We start from the raw sequence: 9,878 nt of genomic DNA on the forward strand, positions 1-9,878 counted from the left end.
AATGAGAAAAAGTTCAAGTAAAGGGTTAAAGAGGAAAGTCAGGACATGAAGAAGCTCCAAATCCTGAAATCTCCATTACAAGAATAAACTGAAATGTATGTAAGAGAAATACATTATTAGAGATGTTTAAAAATTCCCCTCAAAGATATAAACTCATTTAGAGGCTGATTATGAGCTGTAAGCCAGTGTGTCTCTGTGTCTGTGTGTCTCTCTGTCTGTGTGTGTGTGTGTGTCTCTCTCTCTGTGTCTGCACCACACAGAGCAGAGCAGTGAGATTTGAGCTCTGTTCAGCTCCGAACAACAGCCTCTGAAAAGAGAACCGTACCTCTTACCAGAATGTGGTCATGACTATCGGGGCAATAAGACCTTCCTGAGCGAGCCAATGTGCATTAAATGTTTGTAGGGCAAAAACTTTTCTCACCGTCGCAAGAAATATAAGGAGGTCATTTCTGCTTTTCTCAGAAAATCTGCTCCTACTTTACAATGGGAGTCAATGAGAGGAAGAGAGGGAACTGGCTGCACTTAGAGGCTCCCAGTTTAAATTCTGTTAGCCTCTCTGCGTTTTTCGAGCACACTGTCAGACACAGGACAAGTTTGTCTACCAAAGTGGTAAAATTTATATTTTCACACTATTTTTTACACTTAAACAATTCTGGGATTTGCATCCATTCCCTATCATTCAGTCTCTTGCTTACAAGTTATACACTTCAGGTATTGCTTCATTTTTATACATATTTGTTCAGCAAATACTTTCAAGCTGTTAATATATTTATTCATTTGAGTAGACCTATTTTTTCCACACCAATCTTCAAAAATTCAAGCAATTTTCCAACATCCTTCTTAGTTCTTCTTTTTAATTTTTTTCTCACCTATTTCAGATTTCAACCATTCAACTGTTAAACTATAAAGATGCAGGATTTCTACATTTTCCTCAAACTTTTTATTAACATGTTTAACTTTTACCCTTCAGATATGTTGTAGTTATTTTTAGTTATTCTGCCCTTTAACGGATTGTAACTACTTGTATATTATTCTACTTTTACACTTCAGATATTGTTTCATCTATATTAGTAATGGTTCAAAAAAAAATTTCTAACTGTTTTAAATAACAACAAATGCATCCATTCCATATCATTCAGCCTCCTGTTTACAAGTTATATTCTTCAGGTATTGCTTCATCTTTATTTATATTTGTTCAACAAATGCTTTCAAGCTGTTAATATATTTATTCATTTGAGTAGACTGAAATGTAATTTTTTTCACACCAATCTTCAAAAGTTCAAGCAATTTTCCAAACATTTCTTACAAATTCAACGTCCTTCTTATAAGTTTTACTTTTTAATCTTTTCTCACGTATTTCAGATTTCAACCCTTCTACTCTTACATGCTCGACTTTTAGCCTTCAGATATGATGTAGTTATTCTAACTTATCCTTCCCTTTAAAGGATTGTAACAACTTCTATGTTATTTTACTTTTATTCCTCAGATATTCTTTCATATATTAGTAATGGTTCAACAATGTTTTCAAGCCACCAGTTTTAAACTTCTTTGAGTAGACTCAAGCTTTTCAATTCATTCATACTATTCTTCATTAATTCAAGTAATTACCACCCATTTCATACATCCTCCATCTTTCATCTTCTACTTTTACTATTCAGATATTGTTTAATCTACATTAGTAATGGTTCAAAAATGTTTTCAAACTGTCAGTTTTAAGTAAATCCGAGTAGACTTCAGACTTTCAATTTCTTCATACTGATCTTCAACAATTCAAGTAATTTCAAACCATTTCATACTCTTCATATATTGTTTCATCTCTTCAAGATTTCTTCAGCAGTTTCTTAACTTAATTCAGCATAGTTTCAACAATTTATTCAGCTCATTCAGCTTCCAGCTTCCAGCATTCACCCGTATTTCCTTCAGGAAATGCATTTTCTAGTTAGGGCCGCGGGCAATCGCACCGGGCACTGGTCCCAACAGCTATGAAATAGCTGCAGGGACCAGTGCCCGGGCGAAGCCCGGGCACTACTGTTATTGTGTGGATTTTTTCCTAGTTAGGGCCACGGGCAATCGCACCGGGCACTGGTCCCAACAGCTATGAAATAGCTGCAGGGACCAGTGCCCGGGCGAAGCCCGGGCACTACTGTTATTGTGTGGATTTTTTCTTATTAGTGTGAATGCTGGAAGCATTCACACTATTGTTATTCAAATCTTTATACTTATTATTATTATTATTATTATTAGGGCCCGAGCCTGTGTCAACGACCCAGGGAGGTCCCTATTGTTATTCGACATGCACATTAGTCGACGTGCCAGCCGACGAGTAACAACAAGTAAGCAAGCAAGTACTCAAGTACTGCATAGACCTGGCAGCAAAAACCCCAGATATTGTAATGTTTCTTTTTATTAGGGCCCGAGCCTGTGTCAACGACCCAGGGAGGTCCCTATTGTTATTCGACATCCACATTAGTCGACGTGCCAGCCGACGAGTAACAACAAGTAAGCAAGCAAGTAATCAAGTACTCCACTGACCTGGCGCAAAATTCCCCGAAATGCAAGTGTTTATTTTTATTATTAGGCCCGAGCGGCGAGTAGCACTCGCCCGAGGGGCTATTGAAATCGCGTTGTTTTTAGGGCCCGAGCCTGTGTCAACGACCCAGGGAGGTCCCTATTGTAATTCGACATCCACACCGATCACCGACAAGCAACAAGTAACCAAGCAAGTAATCAAGTAATCAAGTACTCAAGTGACCTGGCAGGAAAAAATGCTACCTTGAAATGCAAATGTTTTTTATTATTATTATTATTCTTACCCATAGTAAATCGCCTTTTTGGAGGCCTGAACATGCCGTAAAACGAACGATATTTGGCATGCACATCGGGACGGCCCAAAAATTTTGTTTTTTGAAATCGTTAAAAATGGGCGGGGCCAAATGGCAAAATAGCGCCCCCTACAAACTTTTCAAAAACCCATAGGGAAAAAAATGACGTTAACGAAAGCGGACCAAAGTCGGCAGACATATTCTTCAATGCGAGATGAACAAAAAATCCTCTTATGGCAACACCCAAAACCCAACAGGAAGTCCGCCATTTTGCTTCAAATTTCGTTTACGCAAAACGAACTCCTCCGAGGGGTTACGCCCGATCGGCTCCAAATTGGGTCCAGAACATCGTCAGACCTAGCTGAGCTTATCTTGTGCTCCGCAGGTCTGTAGCTCAAAGCGCTTGGCCTCTGGCGTGCCCCGAAGTTTGGCGACTGTTTCGGTGCTCGCCAAGTAAATACGAACGGCTCTCATGCCCACATACTTGATCGTAGACGCTTCAAACTTGGTGCAAAAATCTATGGAGAGACCCTGAACGATCCGACATATTATTTGCGTATGTCGCTCATAGCGCCCCCCGGTGGTAACAGGAAACGTACAAAAATTCGTTAAAAAATACGTAGTTGACCAAATCGACTTCGTTACACTTCTAGTACATGCAGACCCGGATGGTGAAGCTACATCATGAACGCTTTGACCCTACGAGCAACGGCGTCCGTGTGCCGCCGCGGCGAAAGTGTATCACCCCAATTTAAATTTCGTTTGCCTTTCACGCGCACATACTTCGTCGTAGCCACTTGAAATTCAAAGGACATGACGATGGCTCCTCCCTGAACGTTTTGATGTATCGACTTCCTGCCTGGCTCATAGCGCCCCCCGGTGGTAACAGGAAGTACGCAAAAATTCATTAAAAATCCATACTTCACCCGATCAACTTCATTCCACTTCTAATACATGCAGAACCAGTTGCTGAAGCTACATTATGAACGCTGTGAAGATACGACGAACGGCGTCCGTGTGCCGCCGCGGCGACTGACGATTTTTTATCGTACAATTACGTTTGCCTTTTTCGTGGCTTTAACGAAGTCGTGTCCTCACGAAATTTCATCCACGGGTCAAGAATGGCGAGCTCTTTCAGGGGACAGAGTCGTTTCCCATGGGCGTGGCTAAATGCCTCAATAGCGCCCCCTAGAAGTTTTTCCGAATTTCTCCATAGACAAATTTCGCTTACTTTGTCGTACACATACGAAACTCGACACACACGTGTATCATAACCAAACATACAAAAAATTGAATTGGAGCCACGCCCTAAACCTAACAGGAAGTCGGCCATTTTGGTTAGCATTTCTTTGACGCAAAACGAACTCCTCCGAGGGAGTTCGCCCGATTGACTTCAAATTGGGTACAGAACATCTCCAGACTGAGCTGATTACGGCTTGTGCTCCGCAGGTGTGTAGGTCAAAAGGGCGTGGCTGCTAGGGCACGGCCAAGTTCCCGAATTCAGCTAAGAAGTTTGCAATGCTAGCACGCCCACAGATTTTATCGCAGCAGCTTCAAACTTGGTGCACATGATGAGGGCGTGACCCTGAACGATCCGACATAATATTTTCCTACGTCACTCATAGCGCCCCCCGATGGTAACAGGAAGTGCGCTAAAATTCATTAAAAATACATCGTTGACCCCATCAACTTCATTCCACTTCTAAAACATGCCGAACAAGTTGGTGAAGGTATTTCATGAACGCTATGACGCTACGGCTAATGGCCCCCTAGTGGAGGCGACAGGAATAGCGCTCCATCGTGAACTGCCACCTCCCACGGATTTTGCCCGATTGACTTCATATTCGCTACAGATCATCAGGAGACCGAGCTGGTCAAACACTATTAAAAGCTTTTCTCTACGTCAAACGGCGTGGCTGCTAGGGGGCGACAAAGTTGGTCAACTGCTCGTTTAGTCGCCATGCTATTACGTTTGCCTTCCACGCCCACATACTTGGTCGTAGTCACTTCAAAATTTCAGTACATGATCAGGGGCCGGCCCTCTACGCCTCCATTTGATCGTACGCTAGCTCGCTCAAGACGCCCCCTTGTGGACACAGGAAATGTCGCGTTTTGCATCGACATTGTCCGATCGGCTCGAAACTTCACATGTGTGATGAGGTCACGACCCCGAACGCAACGGCCCACATCCCGTTACCGCCCCCTGGTGGACGAACCGTAAACCTGCCGTAACTCCATCGTACGTTGTCCGTTTTGCTCGAAACTTCACGTGTTCGACGAGGGGACCGCCCTCGACGCAGCCGCCCGCGTCCGGTTGCGCGCGAGGGATTTCGAAGAGCGGCCCGGGGGTAGCGGGGACGCCGAGTGGCGTGGAGCGAGGGCCCGTCATAGCCGCTTGCGGCTTTAATTATTATTATTATTATTATTATTATTATTATCCGACTTCGAACGCCATTTCGACCCCTTTCCCAAGCCGAGAAACGGACGAGATTTTGCACGCACCTGGGACCTGTGGCAACTCGGCGTACTGTGGTGGTCTCGCATGTGGGCGTGGCCAAATGGCACCACAGCGCCCCCTAGACCGCGCATAGGGAATTACATTTTTCGTCTCGGATTTGGACGAAACTTGGTATACTTAACTATCAACCCGAGATCTTCAAAAAATTTCATAAAATGACATACTCTAAAACCAACAGGAAGTCCGCCATTTTGCTTCAAAGTTTGTAAACGCAAAACGAACTCCTCCTAGGGATTACGCCCGATCGGCTCCAAATTGGGTTCAGAACATCGTCAGACCTAGCTGAGCTTATCTTGTGCTCCGCAGGTCTGTAGCTCAAAGCGCTTGGCCTCTGGCGTGCCCCGAAGTTTGGCGACTGTTTCGGTGCTCGCCATGTAAATACGAACGGCTCTCATGCCCACATACTTCATCGTAGACGCTTCAAACTTGGTGCACAAATCTATGGAGAGACCCTGAACGATCCGACATATTATTTGCGTACGTCGCTCATAGCGCCCCCCGGTGGTAACAGGAAACGTACAAAAATTCGTTAAAAATACGTAGTTGACCAAATCGACTTCATTCCACTTCTAAAACATGCAGACCCGGATGGTGAAGCTACATCATGAACGCTTTGACCCTACGAGCAACGGCGTCCGTGTGCCGCCGCGGCGAAAGTGTATCATCCCAATTTAAATTACGTTTGCCAATTACGCGCACATACTTCGTCGTAGCCACTTGAAATTCAAAGGACATGACGATGGCTCCTCCCTGAACGTTTTGATGTATCGACTTCCTGCCTGGCTCATAGCGCCCCCCGGTGGTAACAGGAAGTACGCAAAAATTCATTAAAAATCCATACTTCACCCGATCAACTTCATTCCACTTCTAATACATGCAGAACCAGTTGCTGAAGCTACATTATGAACGCTGTGAAGATACGACGAACGGCGGCCGTGTGCCGCCGCGGCGACTGACGATTTTTTATCGTACAATTACGTTTGCCTTTTTCGTGGCTTTAACGAAGTCGTGTCCTCACGAAATTTCATACACAGGTCAAGAATGGCGAGCTCTTTCAGCGGATAGAGTCGTTTCCCATGGGCGTGGTTAAATGCCTCAATAGCGCCCCCTTGAAGTTTTTCCGAAATTCTCCATAGACAAATTTCGCTTACTTTGTCGTACACATACGAAACTCGACAGACACCTGTATCATACCCAAACATACAAAAAATAGAATTGGAGCCATGCCCTAAACCCAACAGGAAGTCGGCCATTTTGGTTAGCATTTCTTTGACGCAAAACGAACTCCTCCGAGGCAGTTCGCCCGATTCACTTCAAATTGGGTACAGAACATCTCCAGACTGAGCTGATTACGGCTTGTGCTCCCGGGGTGTGTTGGTCAAAGGGCGTGGCTGCTAGGGCACGGCCAAGTCCCACGAAGCAGCTAAGAAGTTTGCAATGCTATCACGCCCACAGATTTGATCGCTGCGGCTTCAAACTTGGTTCACATGATGAGGGCGTGACCCTGAACGATCCGACATATTACTTTCATACGTCACTCATAGCGCCCCCCGGTGGTAACAGGAAGTGCGCTAAAATTCATTAAAAATACATCGTTGACCCCATCAACTTCATTCCACTTCTAAAACATGCCGAACAAGTTGGTGAAGCTATTTCATGAATGCTATGAAGCTACGGCTAATGGCCCCCTTGTGGCGGAGACAGGAATAGCGCTCCACCGTGAACTGCCTCCTCCTACGGATTTTGCCCGATTGACTTCATATTCGCTACAAGTCATCAGGAGACCGAGCTGGTCAAACACTATTAAAAGCTTTTCTCTACGTCAAACGGCGTGGCTGCTAGGGGGCGACAAAGTTGGCCAACTGCTCGTTTAGTCGCCATGCTATTACGTTTGCCTTCCACGCCCACATACTTGATCGTAGTCACTTCAAAATTTAGGGACATGATCAGAGGCCCGCCCTCTACACCTCTGTTTCATCGTGGGCTAGCTCGCTCAAGTAGCCCCCTTGTGGACACAGGAAATGTAGTGTTTTGCATCGACATTGTCCGATTAGCTCGAAACTTCACGTGTTTGATGAGGGGACCGCCCTCGACGCAGCCGCCCGCCTCCGGTGGCACGTGGGGGTTTCGAAGAGCGCCCCGGGGGTAGCGGGGACCGGGGGGTGTGGGAGCGGGACGCTGAGTGGCGTGGAGCGAGGGCCCGTCATAGCCGCTTGCGGCTTTAATTTATTATTATTATTATTCTTATTATTCCGTCACCTAAATGCCCCAATTTGGCCCCTTTCCCGACTTCGAAAATGCGTGAACTTTTGCCCGGACGTCCGGCCTGATCCGAAATTCGATATATGTGGTGGTCGCACATGTCCCACGCGACATGGCGAAATAGCGCCCCCTACAAATTTTGAAAAGTCCCATAGACAATTTTGCTTACTTTGGCGTAGACCTACAAAATTCGGTACACATATGTATTATACCCAGATATGCAAAAAAGCCTCTTAATGTCATGGTGAAATCCCAACAGGAAGTCGGCCATTTTGATTTAGATTTTTCCCGCCTAAACTTAACTCCTCCCACAGCGTTCGCCCGATCAAGTTGAAATTAGGTACACCACATCTCCAGACCTAGCTGAGCTTATCTTGTGCTCCGTGACTCCGTAGGTCAAAGGGCGTGGCTGCCAGCGCTCAATTCACTTTGGCGTGCTCGCCATGTAATACGATTGGCTCTCACGCCCACATACTTCATCGTAGACGCTTCAAACTTGGTGCAAAAATCTATGGCGAGACCCTGAATGATCTGACATATTATTTGCCTACGTCGCTCATAGCGCCCCCCGGTGGTAACAGGAAGTAAACTAAAATTCATTAAAAATACATAGTTCACCCAATCAACTCCATTCCACTTGTAAAACATGCAGAACCAGTTGGTGAAGCTACATTATGAAGACTGTGAAGCTACGAGTAATGGCGTCCCTGTGGGGGCGTGGCTACCATCAATTCCTCGCCATGAAAATACGTTTGGCTTTTTGATGGCTTTAATGAACTCGTATCATCATGAAACTTTATACACAGGTCCAGGGTGGAGATCTCTTCCATGTGATAGGGGTGTCGCTCATGTGGCCCCCTAGTGGAAACCGGAAATGCCATTTTTTGCATCAACATTGTCCGATTTCCACGAAACTTCACATGTGTGATGAGGGACTGACCCTGAAAACACCTGCACGCATCCCATTACTGCCCCCTAGTGGACGAACCTTTAACTGCTTATAACTCCCTCATGCTTTGTCCGATTTCCACGCCCCCTAGTGGACGAACCTTTAACTGCTCATAACTCCCTCATGCTTTGTCCGATTTCCACGAAACTTCACATGTGTGATGAGGGGCTGACCCTGAACACACCTGCACGCATCCCATTACTGCCCCCTAGTGGACAAACCTTTAACTGCTCATAACTCCCTCATGCTTTGTCCGATTTCCACGAAACTTCACATGTGTGATGAGGGGCGGCCCCTGAACGCACCAGACCACATGCGGTGACTGCCCCCTGGTGGATGAGTAAAGATTGTGCTCCTTAGGTCGATACGTCAAAGGGCGTGGCTTCCAGTGGGCACCAAACTTAGGCTCGATCGCCACCCACATTCGGTTGGCTGTCACGCCCACATGCTTTATCCTATCAACTTCAAACTTGGAAGAAATTATGGCAGTGAGTCCCTGATTCGCCCCATATATCAATATCCCACTTTACCCAGAGCGCCCCCCGGTGGGAACAGGAAGTGACTTTTTTTTACATAAAAGAGTTAACTCCGCCCACAGATTTTGCCCGATCAACTTCAAATTGGCTACAGACCAGCGAGATGCCATGCTGACCCTATCTTGTGCTCCGCAAGTCTCTACGTCAAACGGCATGGCTGTAGTGGCTTCCGAAAGTTTTTCGCCTTTTTCTTTGCTCGCCATTTCAACTTTGAGCAACTGCCACGCCCACATACTTCATCCTATCAACGTCAATCTTGCTCCAAATGAAGGTGGCTCCGTCCTGAACGTTTTGATGTATATACTTTCCATGTACCTCATACCGCTCCTCGGTGGTAACAGGACGTGTCCTACTTTAGACTTACAATGCCTATTTGCCTGTGTGTCACTGTGTGATGACAGTGACTGTGTGTCACTGTGTGATGACAGTGGACTGAACAAACCTAATACAAATACGCCCCCCGGTGGTCGCTGGTCAAAGTGACCTGGTTTACACTTACATAGCTCTACGCCCACATACTTCATCCTATCAGCTTCAAACTTGCTGGAGATGATGATGGCTCCACCCTGAACGTTCTGATGTATGCCACGCCCACTTTACTCAATGCGCCCCCCAGTGGTAACAGAAAGTGACCTGGTTTACACTTACATTGTCCAATCGTCTTCAAATTTTACATGTTTGATTAGCCTCTGCCCCTGAACACACCTACCCACATCTGGGTTCATACAAAGCACCCCCGGTGGTGACAGGAAATGGCCTTTTTTACATTTACATTATCTAATTGACTTTAA

This window comes from Trachurus japonicus, unplaced genomic scaffold, assembly GCF_045865225.1.
Source record: "Trachurus japonicus isolate A0001 unplaced genomic scaffold, Traja_1.0 AP029819.1".
In the NCBI taxonomy this organism is placed as follows: Eukaryota; Metazoa; Chordata; class Actinopteri; order Carangiformes; family Carangidae; genus Trachurus; species Trachurus japonicus.